Genomic DNA, 18,773 nt, shown 5'->3' with positions numbered 1-18,773 from the left:
CTCAGATCAGGGAAGTTCTCAGCCATGATTTCTTCAAGTACACCTTCAGTGCCTTTCCCTCTCTCTTCCTCCTCTGGAATCCCAATTATGTATATGTCATTACATTTAATTGTGTCACTTAGTTCTCTAATTCTCCCCTCATACTCCTGGATTTTTTAATCTCTCTTTTTCCCAGCTTCCTCTTTTTCCATAATTTTATCTTCTAATTTACCTATTCTCTCCTCTGTCTCTTCAATCAGAGCTGTGGTCGCCTCCATTTTATTTTGCAGCTCATTTATAGCATTTTTTAGCTCCTCCTGTTTCTTAGTCCCTTGATCTCTGTAGTAATAGATTCTCTCCTGTCCTCTATACTTTTTTCAAGCCCAGCGATTAATTTTATGACTATTATTTTAAATTAATTTTCTGTTACATCGCTTAAATCGTTTTTGATCAGTTCGTTAGCTGTTGCTACTTCCTGGAGTTTCTTTTGAGGAGAGTTCTTCCATTTCGTCATTCTGATAGTCCCTGGAGTGGCATGGAACTGCAGGGCTCTTCCTCTGTGCTGTCTGGAGTAACTTGCGTTGGTGGGCGGGGCCGCAGTCATACCTGATGTCTGCCCCCAGCCCACCGCTGGGGCCACAGTCAGACTGGTGTGTGCCTTCTCTTCCCCTCTCCTAGGGGTGGGATTCACTGTGGGGTGGCATGGCCCGCCTGGGCTACTTGTACACTGCCAGGCTTGTGGTGCTGGGGATCTGGCGTATTAGCTGGGGTGGATTGGCAAGGTGCATGGGGTCAGAAGGGGCAAGCTCAGCTCGCTTTTCCTTCCCGATCTGCCTCCGGAGGGGCCTTGTGGCACTGGGAGGGAGTTAGACCCCCTGCCTGAGGGATGGATCCACAGAAGCACAGCATTGGGTGTTTGCGCTGTGCAAGCAAGTTCCCTGGCAGGAACCGGTTCCCTTTGGGATTTTAGCTGGGGGATGGGCGAGGGAGATGGCGCTGGCGAGCGCCTTTGTTCCCCGCCAAGCTGAGCTCTGTCGTCCAGGGCTCAACAACTCTCCCTCCCATTGTCCTCCAGCCCTTCAGTTCTCCGAGCAGAGCTGTTAGCTTATAACCTTCCAGTTGTCAAGTCCCACTTGCTGTGGGAATACACTCCGTCCAGCCCCTTCGCTTTTGCAAGCCAGACTCGGGGGTTCTGCTTGGCCTGGGGGCCGCCCCTCCGCCCCGGCTCCCTCCCGCCAGTCTGTGGAGCGCGCACTGCCTCGCTACCCTTCCTACCCTCTTCTGTGGGCCTCTCATCTGCGCTTGGCTCCAGAGACTCCGTTCTGCTAGTCTTCTGGTGGTTTTCTGCATTATTTAGGCAGGTGTAGGTGGAATCTAAGTGATCAGCAGGACGCGCGGTGAGCCCAGCGATCCTCCTACACCACCATCTTCCCAGGATCTTCCCTGATTTATTAAAGTGGCAGGTATTTTCTGTTGCTTAGTTATACTGATACTTAAAATAACTATCTACTTCATTTTGGATGTTTTATAATAAAATATAAGGTCCTCTCCTGGAAAAGCTCATCTTCTAGCATGGAAAAATGACAGAAAACCATTATTATTATACAGGACTGACAAAATCATTGTAAGAGATAGGCATCCGATTTAATGGTACATATGAAATGGACCCTGTTTAAATATGATGCTTAGGAAGTGAAGGATTTGGGGGTGCCTGGGTGGCTCAGTTGTTTAAGTGTCCGGCTTTGGCTCAGGTCATGTTCTGGTGGTCCATGAGTTCGAACCCCACGTCGGACTCTGTGCTGACAGCTCAGAGACTGGCGCCTGCTTTGGATTCTGTGTCTCCCTTTTCTGTCTCTACACCTCACACCTCCCTTATACTCTCTCTTTCTCTTTCTCAAAAATAAATAACCATTAAAAAGATTAAAAAAACAAATAAAGAAAGTGGTGGATTTTAAGGAAGGACTTGCTGCCTAAGGTATGAACATGAAAAGAACGATAGCATTCTAGGGAAAGGAACACTATCATCAAGGACAGGGAGTCAATAAATTTTGTTTTTAGTGACAGATGTAGTAATCTAGTAGATCAAAGATTGCCTTTGTTTTCTTGACTTGAATGTCTTCATAAAATTTTAAATGGTAATTATAATCTTTTTTACAATAAACAAGCCTAGAGTCTTCTACTTCAGCTTAATGAGGCATCAACCTCTCTAAACATACCTTCAACCCCAGCATTTTTTTTCTTCTTGTTAAATTATGAAGAACACTCTAACGAATCATTATGTAGAGTATTAGATTGAAAGTATCTGGTATGTTACTTACATAAAATATCAATCAAGAAACCTCTATTTGGAATTACATATATTGCAATCATTTCCTGGCTGTAGTCAAAACGCACCAAAAATATATTAAATTATATCAAAGTGCTATTTAGAAAATTGTTATTTTAAAAGAATACTTTACATTATTTTTGTATTCTCATTTTTTCGTATACTCATTTGGAGGATATTGTTTAGTAATTTAGGATTTGAGAACAATTTGAAAACTAATACTTTAAAATATAATTAAATAGAGTTGTAAATATGTGTTATGATTCTCTGTTTTATTGTATTATAAAATGCATAAAAATGTATGCCTATCAAAACCTAGATAACAGTATAGTATCTTAAGTCCTTTTATTTGGCCAGGGTTATGATAATAACCCAAAATCTTGTTCTACCAAAGTTATCCTGTGAGTACAGTTCTCCAAAAAACATACACAATCACAGACTGCGAACATGGGAGCAATATCCTTCATCCCTGGTATGTGAGACTGGGCTGAGCACAAGGTTTCTTTTGCTAGGATCAAGGCCAATATTAGCAGTTTACTCTCCCTTTGCTAGTGGCACCAGATCAACGTGACACTAACTGTACATTAGGTACAAACGCACATGTGCCCGATGACATCTCTAAAGGAAATCAAAAGAGGAATTGGAAATTCACTTTCAACTCATGGTTGACCTAATCTCTCCATGGTAAGCGTTTCTGAAATAAAGATCGCTTCCAAGAAGTACTAGTCATGATCCTTTTTAATAGTGTATCCATTTGGGTACAAGTAAAAGGGACTAACACTTCAATAAGGACTCCTAAAATATCACACCTAAAGTTCAAACCCCAATTCATATTGATCCAATTAATGCCTTGAATGTTATCTACTGTAGTAGTACTTCTTCCTGTTGGGAGTGACATTGGGGTGAGGCTAGGACAGTGAAAATTTGTGGAATCCTCTAAAAGCAGATAATGAATATGCAAAACACTGCCTCATAGATTATGTAATTTAATTTTTATTTTACTATATCTGCAAGGTAAGGATTATAAATCATATTTTAAAGGTGAGAGACTGAGGCATGGTACCTAAACAGCTTGCTTAAATTTCATAATAAAAGTGGATTTAGAATAAGTTTTAATCTCAGACTGGGAAAATCAATAATTTTATGAAAATTTTCTAGTTTCAAGTCTTCACTTTGTTTTATATTCTTTCATTACAATTATATTGAAACACAAAATGCATACTGAAAAAGTGTTGCATAAATAAAAGCATAAAAGCTCAATGATCTTTCAGGACATGAACCACAGCAATATTAAGTAGAACCACTTAGGGGCTCCTGGGTGGCTCAGTCGGTCAAGCATCTGACTTCAGCTCTGGTCATGATCTCACGGTTTGTTCCATGCGTTTGAGCTCCGCGTCAGGCTCTGTGCTGACAGCTCAGCCTGTATCCTGCTTTGGGTTCTGTCTCCCTCTCCCTCTGCCCATCCCCCTTCTTTCAAAAATAAATAAATGTTAAAAAAAATGTAGAACTACTTAGACTCAGCCATCCTGGTGTCTTCTTTTATCAACCAAACACCTCTCCCCAGAGGTAACCACTATCTGGATTTATAGAGCCGTAGGTCAGATCACTCTTCTCTTGAACATTATATAAGTGAGAAAGATACAATCTTGATTCATTTATGAGCACTTTTTCTCACGTTATAATTTAAAAATTTTTACCATTTATTTATGTTTGAGAGACAGAGTGCAAGAGGGGAGGGGCAGAGGGAGAGAGAGAGGGAGATACAGAATCCGAAGCAGGCTTCAGGCTCTGAACTATCAGCACAGAGCCTGACGCAGGGACTGAACCCATGAGCAGTGAGATCATGACCTGAGCCGAAGTCGGACTCTTAAACCAATTGAACCACCCAGGCACCCCTCTCGGGTTATAATTCTAAAATGTAGGGGTGCCTGGGTGTCTCAGTCAGTTGGGCGTCTGACTTTGGCCCAGGTCATGATATCATGGTTTGTGAGTTTGAGCCCGGTTCTGGGCTCTATGGTGACAGCTCAGAGCCTGGAGCCTGCTTCAGATTCTGTGTCTCCCTCTCTCTCTGCCCCTCCCCCACTTGTGCTCTGTCTCTGTCTCTCTCTCTCAAAAATAAATAAAATGTAAAATGTAGCCCTGCTGTTGCTTATACCTATACTTTATTAATTTTCGCTCCTGCAGAGTATTCAATTACAGAATATAATACAATTAATTTATTCATCTGCTGATTGAAAATTATGTTATTTAAACCTACACAAGTATAAATAAAAGAAAATGTTGTGCTTTCCTTTCATTAAATACATGTATATATTTCTGTTGAGAATATGCCTAGGAGAGGAATACCCACCCATGTCATAACTTTATGTATATGACGTTTTAATAAAGAATTCTGAACCAATTTACAAAGTGCTTGTAAAAATGTACACTCTCACTACCCCTAGTCATAGTTTACGTACACTTGATGCAGTGAATCAGAACAGTTGTTCTAAAGTGTGCGTGTGAGGGGTGCCTGGATGGCTCAGTTGGTTGAATATCTAACTTCAGCTCAGGTCATGATCTCACAGTCCACGAGTTGGAGCCCTGCATCGGGCTCTGTGCTGACAGCTCAGAGCCTGGAGCCTGCTTCTGATTCTGTGTCTCCCTCTCTCTCTCTCTCTCTTTCTGCCGCTTCCCTGCTCATGCTCTGTCTCTCTCTGCCTCTCAAAAATGAATAAATGTTAAAAAAGTAAATAAAAAATAAAGTACGTGTGTGAATTAATTCATGTGTGTAATTAATCAATACTTTTAAAATTCTGTGTCCCAAGAATCTACCAACAAATTCAATTCAATTTTTTCAAGAAGTATCAAATAAACTGGACTTTTAATACAAAATTCATCGGGTTGTGATGAAGATGATTTGAGGAACACATGTGCAAAAACACTGAACTAAAAAGTTTTGACATCAGTGTCCTAAATCAGAAGGCTAGAATATGAAATATAGATATTTTAATATAGGTGTAATCTCTCAATTTTTCCCAACACTATAAAATTTAGGTTATTACTATGGAGCTATTTTCATAATTTAGTGAGTCTCTTTGGTCAAGAAGAGATTGTACAATGGAAAAAAAGAAATTTATGGATTCACCCAGAAATATAGGAATCTAGAACCTCACTGTTATTCTTTCAGAAATGACCCTGGGGTGTTTGGGTGGCTCAGTTGGTTAAGTGGCTGACTCTGGATTTCGGCTCAGGTCATGATTTTATGGTTTGTGAGTTGAGCCCTGCATTGGGCTCTACGCTGACAACGCAGAGACTGCTTGGGATTCTCTCTCTCCCTCTCTCTCCCTCTCTGCCCCCCTCTCAAAGTAAATAAATCTAAAACAAACAAACAAACAACAACAACAAAAACAAATAACCCTGCAACTTGGTGTGTGTCATTGGCTAAATCAAAGAACAAACACCTCAAAGGCTCATCTCTGATTATGATTTTATCTAAAGTCTTTACTTTCTTCTGCTTTCATCAGTTTAGTTCCTTTGCAATTTGTTTAGTGGAGGGCTGTGGCAGAGACATTTAATGGCCATGTGAGGTTTATTTCTTGTTCTAGATAGTTTTAATCAGATTAGGGCCTTACTATGGCACTGTACCTCACTGCTTGCTCTTTCTTCTATAATGTCCTTGACGAACACATGTTCTGGACCTCCAGAAGCCTAAGGCCCTGTGTAGGGAAGAGGACACCACCCACAATGAGTCTGTAGAGTGCATATGGAAGTCACTTCATGTAGTGGTTGTGACAAAAGCAAAAATCTGATATGTGTGGTAGTGACTTAGTAATTGGCTTGTGGATGGTGAAAAACTGATATAAGAGGTTGAGTAGAAAATATTTGGTCACCTTGCTTCTAATTACCTTGACATGCTAATCAAAATCCCAATGAACTTTTAACTATAGGGGAAGATTGTGGCTAAAAAGTAAGGTTAATAGTTTGTTGGGGTTGTTATCGGATATACTTGGCAAGATGTTACAGGACAGCAAAGGGGTCATGAAAGAACTGACTAGTCTGTAAGAAGACATGAAATATATTCGAGAGTGTGTGCCTTGTAGAGTTACAAATGCTAATTGCATTTAGCAAAAGACAAAATTGAGAAAGCCTTTAAGGGACAAATATTGATTTAATCTGAAAGGCCTGTGTAATACAGTAACAGTTTACATCACAAATGAAAACCCTTTATTAAAAATAGGTATCGTCAATGCTTTGATAAAATATCTGACATTGACTAAGGTATTTCAAAGCCACCACTGAGTCAAACACTGAGGGCAGGTATTAAGATCCTCACATTTCATATTCCTATTAGCACTCACATTTTCAATTTTCAGTTGTACAGTTAGCCACGTCCTTTCGAACTTCTTCAAAAATGTTGCAAATTTTAGAGATAAAACTTTTACAAGCACACGTCTCATACCTACATTGACATTCCGTCATTAACGCTTGGTAGCAGACTGAGACGTCCCTGAAGATTCCCCTCCTTCTGGTGTCTATGTCCTGCCTACTCCTCAGAGCTGTGAAGATGATGAATTTCGCTCCATGATTAGGTTATGTTATAGGGCACAGTTGGTCTGAAGATAGGAAGATTATCCATGCGGGCCTCATCAAGTCACATAAGTCCTTTAAAAGCAGAGTGTTTTCTCTGGTTAAAGAAAAAAATGGACATCAGATAGACAAACTCCAGCTGGCCTGGAAGAAAGCAAACATCCTTGCTGTGAACTGCCCATTGAGAGGGATGCCCTTTAGAAGTTGAGTGTGATCTCAGCACACAGTAAGTAGGAAAATGGTGCCTTCAGTCCCACAATGGCAAAGAAATTTGCCCATAATCTGGGTGAAATTGGAGGAATTATTTTTTAATAGCATTTATAACACTAAACTAAAATAGAATTGAACTGAAGTGTCAAATTTATCCGTCAGAATATCCATATATTATATGTGACATTCAAGCTTGACTTAAGACAAATAAATGTCAAATATGAAGAGCACATTAATGGATGCTATCCGATAACTTCTAATCCAAGTGAGATTCTCCCAGCCTTCATAGACCCTAGATATATTTGTGGCATCACAAAATTTCTCTTGAAGATGGATAATCTACCATACTGTATAGTAGAAAAAAATCTGGGGTGGAGACCACTATCGGGACATGCATTATTTTGAAAAACAGGAAAAAAAAAACAATATTACTTTAGAAGTAGATTGCAGATTAAAGACTCATAAATGGTTTTACATATCTTAACACATACATATACTTTTCGGAATATATATATTTTTGTATACACACACAAACACACACACGAAGTTGCATTAAAGAGCTTTCTGTAATAGTACAACTGAATAAAGAAATGTTAGGGGCACTGGAATGTCTGACTTCAGCTCAGGTCATGATCTCAGGCCCTGGGAGGTGGAGCCCCACATGGGACTCTGTGCTGAAAGTTCAGAGCCTGGAGCCTGCTTGGGATTCTGTGCCTCTGTCTCTCTCTGCCCCTCCCCTACTTGCACTCTCTTTCTCTCAAAAATAAACAAACATTTTAAAAAGTAAAAAAGAAACATCACAAAAAATTGAATAATGCCATTGCATTATTCCATAAATCAAGATGCTACATCAATGCATGAACATATTTATGAGATTGTGTATATTTTCACTGTATAGACACTACAAAAGTATTGAATTAATACCTTATTTTTGAATAAAAGCTTTGCCAGTAATTAAGGACAAAGAAACACACTATTTTAATGATTTATGTATTGGTAAAACAGTCCCTAATTTTTATTTTATTTGAAATTAGAATAATAAAGCGTGGATGAGTCTTTTAAAGTACTGTTAATAGTATAGTTTCTAGGTGCACAAAAACGAAACACTTGATAATCATTCTTAGAGACTATGTGTCTAATTTTTTTAAATTTTTTTAATATTTATTTATTTTTTGAAAGAGAGACAGACAGACTATGAGCGGGGGAGGGGCAGAGACAGAGAGGGAAACAGGATCTGAAGCAGGCTCCAGGCTCTGAGTTGTCAGCACAGAGCCCAACACGGGGCTCAAACTCACGAACTGTGAGTTCATGACCTGAGCCGAAGTTAGACGCTTAACTGACTGAGTCACCCAGGTGCCCCACCCTCCCAATTTTTTTTTAAGACAGAAGATAAAATAAATTACAGTGCTAATTCTGGCTATTGTTTATATGCCTGATATAGAAGACACTTTAGTAGGTGAATTTCTCTTAAATAAATGTGCACTGAGTTGTGTCAATCTTATTTACATGACATTCTATCTCTTTAGAAACAGGAGTATAAATGTGTATCTCAGGCACTTGGAGGCTTTCATGCAAACCTGAGTTGTATATAAGAGGAGTTGGTCATATCCACTTCTGATCTGAAAAAAAAATCTGGGAAGAAGAACAAGAACATCTCCTATGAGAATGAATCCAACATTTACTTAACAGTTTTTTTGTTAACAACTATAGTCAAGAGTAGTTGTTTTGTGTGTGTACACATGTGTGTGTATGTATATATGCAAATGTACCTGGTGTGAATTAACTGTAATGTTTTGCACAAATTTAGCCAGAACTCATTATCAAAATAAAAAGTCATTTCTGCAGGGCAGCATCTAAGTTCCCGGGAAGACTGTATGCTCACATTTTGTTATTGGCACCAGGATATGCTGACATTGACTTATCTGTGCATTGTTCTGCCAAAGATAGATATGCCTCCAGGTGGCACCTGCTGAGGTGTCTGGATACTCGATGTTCTCTGTTCTTTGATCCATGCATACTGTACCCTTCATATCTAAATCCCTAGGATATATGATCATCTGACTCTCAGACATGCTGACACTTCTCTCTAGGTAGCAAAACTAATGAATGCATTCATGAATAAATGAAACTGATGCATGCATTTATTAATTTCTCCATCCCTTCAATATCTTCTTGGACATGATACTTGTTTTTGCCAATGGGGCATTTATAAATGTGGTCCAGGCTGATGCTTGAGAAATATATTCACATGAGAACTTGTCTTTTTTGTTTTTCTTTGGAAAGCTCCAGACATACCATGTGAATTAGTACAGCTTAAGAAAGCCTGCTTAAGAAAGACACATGACCATAGCCCTAACATTGCAAATTGGCAAATTGGCCATCTTGCGAATAAGATCTCCAAGGCTAACCAGCCATGCAGCCACTAAACATGAAAGGAATCCTATACCATGCAGTGCCACTCGAGACTTTAGAGACCAGAATAAGTCCCTATCAACCTAGAAAAATATAGAACTAAAAAAGGTTTGTGGTTTTCAACTAGCATATTTGGAGTGACTTGTTACAAAGCAAAAACTAATAACTGCATTTGTCGTGCAATTCAAAGCATCTTCATCGTGATTCTTTCAGATCACTTATTTTCATGCAAACAGTGATGGCTTTAAATTTTAAAGGCCTGTAATTTAACAGTTTATTTTCTGTTAACCAAAATAAGCACTGCTTCTGCACCTATGCCCAAATGGAGCAATTTCCAAATTTATTTATTTATTTATTTATTTATTTATTTATTTATTTATTTTAAATTAACGTTTATTTATTTTTGAGACAGGGAGAGACAGAGCATGAACAGGGGAGGGTCAGAGAGAGGGAGACACAGAATCGGAAGCAGGCTCCAGGCTCTGAGCTGTCAGCACAGAGCCCGACGCGGGGCTCGAACTCACGGACCGCGAGATCATGACCTGAGCCGAAGTCGGCCCCTTAACCAACTGAGCCACCCAGCAATTTCCAAATTTAGAAAGAAGTATGAGTAACAAGGACATGCAGGTATATTACAGTGTTGTCTAAAACAGTTTGTAATCAACAACAACAACAAACACATAAACAAACAAACAAAAAAATCCTCTCCCTAATGCATAAAGTACATATACGACTGAGAATAATGTGAAGTGAAAAATGTGAGATGATGTCAAAAGTAGAAGTAGGGGCGCCTGGGTGGCTCAGTCGGTTGAGTGGCCAACTTTGGCTCAGGTCATGATCTTGCGGTCCGTGAGCTCGAGCCCCGCGTGGGGCTCTGTGCTGACAGCTCAGAGCCTGGAGCCTGTTTCAGATTCTGTGTCTCCCTCTCTCTCTGATCCTCCCCAGTTCATGCTCTGTCTCTCTCTGTCTCAAAAATAAATAAACGTTAAAAAAATTAAAAAAAAAAGTAGAAGTAAATTACTATTCAAAGTTAGGTTAAAAAGAAACTATTTATTCACGTTTCCCCAAATAGCACCATATACATGGAAAGTGTTGAGCTGGATTTTCCCATCACAGTTTGCTAAATATTAGATGTTCGACCTTAGTTCACTTACCTAAGCCTCAATATCCTCACTTGTAAACTTTAGCTATATATACAGATATTTGATCTACTTCCTTTAATTTTTATAAGGATTAAAGGAAATATGTAAAACAGCACAAAGCACATTTGTGACAAATCTAATAAAATTATTAAAATATATTAATGTGCACTATATCTTTTTCTAATAAATCTAAAATTTGAAAATGTTTAAATCTTTAAAAATCAAATTAATATGATAAGAATTTAATTATCTTCACGATATCCAACATAAAATTTAAAAGAGTAGCCTATGGATGTGTGCTAAGGTTTATACTACTTGACCGAAGAATAAGAGAGATGATACCTATAGCTTTTAATTTTTTTAATGTTTATTTATTTTTAAGAGACAGAGAGACAGAGTGTGAGCAGGGAAGGGACAGAGAGAGCAGGAGACACAGAATCTGAAGCAGGCTCCAAGCTCTGAGCTGTCAGCACAGAGCTTGATGCAGGGCTCGAACCCAAGGACCGCAAGATCATGACCTAAGCCGAAGTTGTACGCTTACCTGACTAAGCCACCCAGGAGCCCCGTTATCGCTTTTAAATCTTAAGGAATCAAATTGACTCATTGATGTATTTTTACTTGGCAGGTTTTGATTGTTAGGAAAAGGTACAAAATTTGCAGTAAGCACAAAGCCCATAAAAGACAGTTCACAATGGAGTAGAATAACTAATAATTTCAAATGCTGTTATTTTTTTCAAAATGTGCATTCAAAGGTACATGGAACATGGGAGTGGAAATATAAATATGGTCATTTAAATTTGGAACTAAATCTAGGAAATTTCTATTATAAGTTCTCTTAAATATATGGAAAAATACACTAAAAGTGAGGTAATAAGACAGAAAATTAAGGTAACAAGGAAATGGAAGAAATTAGCAACAAAAACTAATTTACCAACAAAGACATAAAATTAAATATGCAAATTAAATTTGTAAAAAGAAAAATCAATAATGCATTAAATCTATTCAATACCATTACTCCTGCAGGAAATCTATCCTAGAATTAATTAGAAATGAATAAAGTAAAAGAATAAATGATTGATATGAAGGGCGGGGAATGGAAATGCAACATGTGCAAAATAGTCATTCATGGAAAAGAGACTAGAACAAATAATGCATAAGCGAGAAACAAAGATTTAATTTAGCTCTGTTGTAAGATTGAGAGGTTCATGTACGTGTCAGAAACACAAGTATCCTTTACAATTTAACTCTTGATATTTAAATATTCAATGAAATTCCTTTCAAAGTTATCTCAAATTTAATTTTGGCTTTAGAAACCCGCACATGAATCTACATGCTGATGCCAGCACCAATGTGAAGTTGCTTCTGAGCTGAAAGGGAAGAATGTAGATTGCATTGCAGTAGAGTTCTGGTAGGAATGGAGCTTATGCTTGTTTGTTTTAAGTTGGCTTTTATTTTTGCTACTGTAATCCCCACATTATTAATCCATAATATCTTCTGCAAAGAAAGTAGGAGAATCTAAAGGGTTTTTAGCAACCCATCCTTGGGAAAAAGAGCTGGAAGCAATAAATATATCTACAGAAGCGAATTCATAAAAGCCATAAGCTCAACCATGCATATCTACATAATTGTGCACACGATTGCTTCTTTGGTTGAAATATACAAGAAAATTATAAAAGTCTTGTTGGTTCTGGCAAGCTTTACTGTTTAGCTGAGCATGATATTTAAGAGAGACAGAGAGGGAGAGAATCACAGGCACTGTGGATTATCTCAATCACTACAAGATGTCATTGATCACTAATTGATACTACAAAAGGATTGAACATCTTCAAATTTCTGAAGAATGTGATAAAAAAAAGGGGGTATGATATATGTTGAAGAAAGTGTTAATCAAGTAAGTTTGGATATACTCAAGAAATATAAGAATCATGAATATATTAAAGATGGAAGGTGAAGTAAGTAGATTCCAATGACTGTTAAGCTACATCAATTTCATTAATTTAAAAAATAATTGGGGCGCCTGGGTGGCTCAGTCGGTTAAGCATCCAACTTCGCCTCAGGTCGTGATCTCACGGTCCGTGAGTTCGAGCCCCGCATCGGGCTCTGTGCTGACAGCTCAGAGCCTGGAGCCTGCTTTGGATTCGGTGTCTCCTCTCTCTACCCCTCCCCCACTTGTGCTCTGTCTCTCTATGTCTCTCAAAAAATAAATAAATGTAAAAATGTTTTTAAAAAAATAAAAAATAATAGGAAATGCATAGATAAAAATAAGTAATAAAATAGGCAAAAGTGGTAGAAATGGCGGAGCTTCTGTTAAGCCAAAATATCTGTTGTTGTATAACTTTGAAAAAAGTAAAAAAAAGGATGATTTAAAGATCCATAAGCTATTGAAGGGCATTGTATTATAAAGCCTGGATAATGAACGGGTTTTTAAATAATTATGATAGTCATGTTTGCAGTGCAGTGTCTGATACAGATCTTCTTCATAGAGCCTAAATAAGAAAAAGGTATTTAAGATTATTTTGGGGGGTGCCTGGGTGGCTCAGTCAATCATCCAACTCTTGGTTTCAGATCAGGTCATGATCTCACAGTTCATGAGTTCAAGCCCCACATCGGACTTCATGCTGACACTGCGGAGCCTGCTTGGAATTCTTTCTCTTTCTCCTTCTCTCTGCCTCTCCCCTATTTTCTCTCTCTCACAAAATAAATAAAACTTTAAAAAAAGTATTTTGAAACGTTTTGTTAAATAGCTTTTTGTTGTTATTGTTGCTTATTTGCCTTTTAACGTTCTGTGATTCATAATTGTTAAAAGAAAGTCAGCTAGCCAAAACTGGAGTCTCCAAACTAAGACTTAATTATAGTTTTGGCTCTCCCAAAAATAAAATCTTAGACCAGTCAATCAGAAATCACCTGATTAGCACCAGTAGATAATCTGTCTGATAAACTCCTTCAGTTTGCAAAGGAAAAATTATCTTGTAATAACCAATCTGCCTTTTTGCCAGTACAACTCCCTTGTTTCCTCTGCCTTTGGCCTGTAATAGTCTTTCTTTTACAGAAAACTCCTTAAAACTCCTCTTTATCTGCTAGATTGGATACTGCCCAATTTAAATTGATTTTTGCCCCAATAAACACTTAAATTTTTAATATGCCTCAGTTTATCTTTTAACAAATGGAAGGCATCTTTAAAATAATGGAATACAGGCTTCTATTTTCTTAGAAGTTTCCCAACCAGGCATTTTAAGCAATGCATTAAGATAGATTTTTTTTTTATTTGGAAATAACGTTTTGGTATTTTCTAGAGATGTAATGGTTTAATGACAAAATTCAATGTGTACACTTAAATAGAAGTTCAGAGGATGGTAAAAAAGAAAAGTGTGGCTTTAGAATTCTTAATATAATTAATGCACAAAAGCTTATGGGTCTAATATTGAATTTTAGTGAATGGTACAAGTATAAACAGGGAATTTGATCATCCTTTTGAGCTTATGTAATAAGGACAACTAACATATTATCACCCCTCCCACTCAAATCTCTTTGTAAGAATATTGCCTGAATCTAATCAGTATTGGACAATCTGTCCCAGCTTATAAGTTATAGTCTCTACTTCCCTTAATAGCTATATTTATAACTGGGAAAATATTTTAAAAATGTAAGTCAGAAAAACAAAGAAGTCAGAGGATCCTTTCATAACTGAAACAAACAAACAAACAAACTACATGCTAAGCAGGGGACTAATGGAAGAAACCATAAAGATATCTCTAATATTCTTCTACATCAAATTAAAAACTGTTATATAAAAAATACAGGAAGCAAGATGTAATATTGCAACTTATAAGAAACATATATATTTAATCATCCAGATGACCAAAATATATTTCTCATATATTTGGTCTTCATCCACAGTTCCTGGTCCATAATTTACAAAACTCATTGAATTTCCTGAATGATAAAAGCAATGGGGGCATATTTTGTCATAATTTTTGGTTTCTTTTCTTCAAATACTGAAAACACTTTAGAACCATAAAGGTGAAATCTGTGTCTTGTTCCTAACAAGTCCCTTCCCACCAGAAATGGGTTCATATTAAAAGTGACTTTTTAAAAATACCTAAGGTTGGAGGCTGGTTGCCAGGGGAACCAACCATAAATACAGAATTGGGACTTTCAGTCCCTACTTTCTTGGGAGAGAAGAAGGGCTAGAGATTGAATCACCAAAGTCCAATGAGTTAATAAATTATGCTGACCTAATAAATCTTCCAGAAAACTCAAAAGGAGAGGATCTGTGGAGCTCCCAGATTGGGGATCCAGAATACTTTCATGTGTCACATGCTGGGTCCTAAACTTCATATAGATAGAAGCTCCTATTTGGGATCTTGCCCTATGTATCTCTTCATCTGGCTATTGTTTTATATCCTGAGTAATAAATCAGTAATCTAGTGAGGAAATGGGTTTCCTAAAGTCTGTGAAACATTCTAGCAAATTAAATCCAAGGGTGAGATTATGGTACTCTCTGATTTATTTATTTTTTTAAGTTTATTTATTTTGGAAGAGAGAGTGAGGGAGGGAGGAAGGAAAGGAGAATGGAAGGAGCAGGGAGAGAAGGAGAGAGAATACCAAGTAGGCTCTGGGCTGATGGGTGGCTCAGTTGTTTGAGCAATGGACTCTTGATTTCAGCTCAAGTCATGATCCCATGAGCCCCTTGTCAGGCCCTGGGTGTGGAGTCTGCTTAAGATTCTCTCTCTCCCTCTCCCTCTGCACCTCTCCTGTTTGCTCATGCTCTCTCTCTACAAAAAAAAAAAAAAAAAAAAAAAAAAAATAGTATTTCAAAATGTCCAGCACTGAAAATTAAAATGTGAAGTGACATTATAATATGTGTCTTAGAAATTTCACTGTTAGGAAATTACCTTATCTAATTTTTACAAAATTATGACAATAGAATTATAGTTCACAAAGATGTAAGTAATTAATTGTTAATAAATTCAGTAAAAAATGTCAATAGAGAAATAGTTAAGGAAATCACATTATAATACAAATAATAATTAATCTGGATGACTATGAACACAACTATCTACTAAGTCGTGAACAAATATGTAAAGTACAAAAACAAAAGTGAAAATATGCAATATGTTTTATTAATTTCAGTGAATGAATAAAAATGGACACATGTATACACATCCCAACACGTAGAAGGAATAGCAGTGATTGAGTTTGGGGGAAAAGCATCTGACTGAAATTTTATATTCATGAAATATGGTATCATCACATTTAAAATTACTGAAATGCACTGTTGGTATATGGTTGTCAGATCTCAACAAATTAAGAAGTTGAATTTTAACTAAAGACAATTACTATCTTTATTTTTTCCCATTCTGTTCTTCCAATTGGTTTACAGCCAACTCTGAAAATTTGAGGCAAATTGACACAATTTCTGAAGTAAAATTACTAATAATACAAAAATATTAAGGTGATCTTTATAACTGTAATTTAATTTTTAAATAATGAGGACCATCAAAATAAGGAAACAATAAACCAGCAAATACCAGAAATGACTAAATTACTAAAAATGTGGTTATAATGGATTGTGATTAAGTGATTTCAGTGAAATATGACTCAACATGGTACCATACTTAACAGTTTACCCTTTTTCTTGTATAGAAACCAATTTGACAATAAATTCATATTTAAAGAAATTAAATAAAATATTAATCTAAAAAAATTTAAATAAAAACTTTTTTTAATGTTCACTTATTTTTGAGAGAGAGACACAGAGTGCAAGCAGGGGAGGAGCAGAGAGAGGGAGACACAGAATCTGAAGCAGGCTTCAGGCTGCCAGCTGTCAGCACAGAACCCTACACGGGGCTCGAACCCACAGACGGGGGAGGGCAGGGGGGATCGTGACCCGAGCTGAAGTCGGATGCTTAACCTACTGTGCCACCCAGGCACCCCATAATTTACCCTTTTTCGATCCATGTTTTTCTTTCCAGTCAAACTGAAGTAGGAAATTTATATATTCTCTGTATTTACTTAGTATATTGTTCTATTCTACCAGAATATTGCGAGGCAGGTGTTAATTGTAATAATTTTACTTAATTAAATAAAATAATTTAAAGTAATTTTAGGACCATAAGATTATGAGAATTACCTCTAGCAATCATCCTTATTTATATAACATGTCTTCATAATCTTTCCTAACATATTGTAAATGAAAACCTGTATGCTGATTTGGTACTTATTTAAATAAGATATGCAAGTTATAAACATATGGGAGCACTCTCTAAAGCAAATGGGATAATTAATACATAATTATGACAAAAATAGAAATATCACCAAGTATCTGGAAGGATATTGTATCCCAGACTAGCATAGTACACAGTTACCAAAATGCTAGTAAGTACATGATGTTTACCATGTGTGTGGTTTTTTATTTTTTAATTTAAAGAAAACTTGGTGAGGCATTATTGGGAAGCAGACATAATTAAAAGACAATTATACCTGAGGGAAGTTTCTGAGGCACAACAAAGTACTCCCTTAGAAAAAATTATTCTCTATTATTAATTCATAGAAAGTAAAGATTTCAAAAACTAAACATTCAAAGGTATAATCAATCAATAAAATTCAAATTGATAACAAAACAGATAACATCCCTTTGAAACTATTCAGAGTTTACTTCTGATTTTCACGATCAATTCAGGAGATAGAGAATAATTCAAGGAAAAGTTAATAAAATAAGGGAGAAGTAGATCAACTTTTCATGATTTTGGTGAGAAAATTGTAAAAGTAAGCATTTTTGTTTCATGTTGAACTATGAGGTGGGAGAAAGGGGAGAGAGTGTTGGGAGTGGACAAGAGAAAGGAAGTGGAGGAAATGGGGAAGAGTGCAGAAGTAGAAAATAAAAACAAAGAGAAAGAGATAGGAACTAATTTTTCCACAACTGTCTCAAAGATTTGGCTACAGTTGTTTGCATATGTATGTCTCACTACAAAGAGGTGACGCACAAGCCTATGACAAGCTAGAAGAAACTGGAGACCAAATATAAACACAGTAATTGAAATGAATAAGATTTGAGTTTAAATTGACTAGAAAGAAGAAAGAAAGAAAGAAAGAAAGAAAGAAAGAAAGAAAGAAAGAAAAAGCAATTTTGACTTTACTACTTGCAATATGGACCTATGTGGAAAATATGGCATAAGGTTTGTTACAACTTTTCTCATTCCTGAAGTCCTATTGGGGCTCCACCAACACAAGTAATCAATCACTGCTATTGCTGCTGTTGGCATTGACATCAAGGGAAAGCCCAGAGAACTGTGTAAAGGATCTGTGGTTTAAGCAGGTGGCATTCAGTTGCAACGGTAAAAGAATGGTTAAAAACCTAAAGTTCAGAAGACGTCACCAGCTATAAAGGGAGTGGTAATGGGTAAGAGAGAAAAACACATGGTGTGTTAGGAACTCTTACTACTGAGGCTTCTATGCTAAATGCAGCTTCTCAGTAAATATTTTAATCAGAACTGAGATTAGTAACATTGGTATGTCAAGAATGAATGGGAGGATAGAAATAGGTAGAGGATGGAGGAAGGGGGAAATTACTTAGAATGCACTCTCGTCAAATAATTAGTGAAAAGATTCTACTTCAGACAATTGAAAAATGTGAGTTTGAGTATAAATTAGTCAAACTATAAATTTGACTATAAATTCCTTACAAAAGATTCATCATTCAATAAATATGATTTCATGGTCACTATTCTACACATTGGGAAAACTATGAAAGAGAGTGATCAGTTTAGTGAATCTCTCTCTTTAACCTCCCCATTCAAAAACTCAAATTTAAACGTTTTATTTGTTTGTTTTTATTATTTTAGGGACAGAAAGAGAGTGAGAGGTGGAGAGGGGCACAGGGAGAGAGAGACAATCTTTTTTTTTAATATGAAATTTATTGTCAAACTGGTTTCCATACAACATCCAGTGCTCATCCCAACAGGTGCCCTCCTCAATTCTTATCACCCACTTTCCCCTCTAATCTTAAGCAGGCTCCACACTCAGCACAGAGCCTGACACGGGGCTGGATCCCATGACCCTGGAATCATGACCTGAGCAGAAATCAAGTGCGGGACACTCAACTGACTGAGACATCCAGGCGCCCCTCAAAAAAA

Source organism: Panthera onca, chromosome A1 (assembly GCF_046562875.1).
Source record: "Panthera onca isolate mPanOnc1 chromosome A1, mPanOnc1 haplotype 2, whole genome shotgun sequence".
NCBI classification, from domain to species: Eukaryota; Metazoa; Chordata; class Mammalia; order Carnivora; family Felidae; genus Panthera; species Panthera onca.
This window is presented reverse-complemented; position numbering follows the sequence as displayed.